Below are 2,408 nucleotides of genomic sequence, written 5' to 3' on the forward strand. Positions count from 1 at the left end.
AGACAAACTACAAATTTGTAAAAATAAATATTTAAGACAAAAATATAGAGTGCTCACAGAAATAACTAAAAAAATGGACACCAACAGAAGCCTGGGCAAAGACTGCAGATACATCACTCACAGAAGAAGAAATACAAATAGCTAATAAACGTAAGAGAAGGTACCCTCAGAAACAAAGAGATGACAAATTAAAATGCACAGTGATTTTAAGTACCCCACATTAGCAAATATTTTGAAGTAATGCGCTGTTAAGTGGAAGTGGCTGGAGTGTATACTTCCTTGCTTTTGTTCCTGATCTTGAGGGGAAAGCGTTTGGTCTGAAACCATTAACTGCGATGCTAGCTGTCCATTTTCAACAGATGCTCTTAGTCATGCTGAGAAAGCTTCTTTCTAGTCCTAGATTCCCTTTCGTTCTCTGTTTTGACAACAGTGCACAAGATTGGTAACAATGCAACAAGATAAACACACTGTACTCTGCTAGGGGAGTGTAAGTTTGCACACACTCTCTAGAAATCAAGTTAGCAATATGTATCAAATATTTTTAAACCACACTTTACGTCAATACTGTTACTATGTACCTGACCTAAGAAAGTAATCTGATATATGGTTAAAGATTTACTTACAAAGATATTCATTGGAATATCATTCATAATAGTGACAAATTGAAACTAGCATAAGGTCAGTGTTACGAGAATGGTTGAGAGAATTATGGCCAAACATAAAAGAGAGTAATATGCAGCCATTCAATTTCAATTTACAGAGGCTTTTTAATGCCATGGGAAAATGCTTATACGTGGGGAAAAATTGTGATAAAGATCAGATCTGGTCCAGGAATTTGGTTTCAGAGTCAAGTTGGTGAGGTGAATGGATCTGAAGTGACAGGGCTCTGAGATCCTGATCAGGGACCAGAGACTGAGTAAAGACCCAAATTAGGATCACAAGACCAAAACTCTGGGTTCAGTGGGCGAAGAAGCAGAGCACAATATGGGGGAAAGGAAACAGAGAGTCACCGCTGAGGAAGAGTAGAGCGAGGAGGAGACAGAGACCACGCTGCTTACCATGAAAACAGACTGTTCTCCTTCTGTGCGTCCACCCATCCTCACTCAGCACCAGAGTGGCATCCCGCACTCCAGGACAGACTCTTTCAAACTGTGGAGAAAAAAGACTGGAAGGAAACACAGCAGACCCTTAACAGTGATTGTGTCTGGGTGGTAGAAAATGGGTGATTCTAATTTCTTTCTTTATGCCTTTATGTGTTTTCAAATTTTTGTAATGGCAGAGAAGTATTTTTAAGGATTTCTGATGGTAGAAAATCAGAAATTTTAATTCCACGTTCCAAAGTTCAGAAATATGCTATAGTGGAACAAAATAACTAAAAGATGGCAAGACTCAGGGTATATCCTCTTAATCTCCAGGCCGATTCCCAATTGCTTTATAGATGAACTTCCCCGCCCAAGTGTCCTCAAGGCACTAAAACCACCTGTGCCAGGGTTGAGACTGTGTCAGATGTGTGTTTTCTTAAACAGTTGATTCAGGTTTGGCAGTCAGTGGGTGATTTTTTTAAATAACTAATGTTAACATATTCATTCATTCATTCACTGTGTTCCCACTTGCTGTCAAAGATGAACTAATTATGTCCACATGGCTTATATTTCTGGGGTGATGGGAACATTCTGTGTATTGATTAGGGATGGCAGTTAAACAAGTTTATATTTATTGAAACACATTGTACACTTAAAGTCTGTGTATTTTACTGTATGAAAACTTCTTGTAGAAAAAGTGGGTGATGGGTAAATTGGGCTCATTTTACTGTTCTCTCTACTTCTTTTATATGTTTGAAATTTTTCATAAGAAAAAAGAAAAAGAGAAGAAGGAAGAAATCTACCACAATATTGGAAACAGGACAATTATTTAAATTAGAGTCCTGGAATGATAGGGGGCAGGTTGAGTGACACCTTTCAGGTTCAAACGTGTCGTTGGATGCAGTGGGGTTCTACCTTATCGGAACACTCACGCAGTGTCGCAGCACTGGGGTTGGGCTGAGTTTTTTGACCCAGGCATTAAAAGGAGAGAGCACAAAGTAACTCATTCAGTCTTCCCTGATGTAGTTCCCGTTTGCTAGAACCAGCTTCATTATCGGTGTCATCAAAATGCCTGTTTGATATTCTCACCTGTAAAACTGATGCTTCCTCATCTCTCAAGGAAAAAAACAGTGAGAAGAAATTTTCTTTGATGTGCCTTGGTTATAGGATTGAGACATGCTCAAGTCAGTGAATAATAGGCCCAGGAGGAAAGGGACTCAGGGCTTTCCAGGGCGAGCCTAACCCTAAAGAGACCTCGCATGGTGGTTGCTGTCCCCTGCGTGCCTCCTGTTGGGACTATGTCCACGGAGCAGCCCACACTGCCGT

The sequence above is a fragment of the Camelus dromedarius genome, chromosome 13 (genome assembly GCF_036321535.1).
Source record: "Camelus dromedarius isolate mCamDro1 chromosome 13, mCamDro1.pat, whole genome shotgun sequence".
Taxonomy (NCBI): Eukaryota; Metazoa; Chordata; class Mammalia; order Artiodactyla; family Camelidae; genus Camelus; species Camelus dromedarius.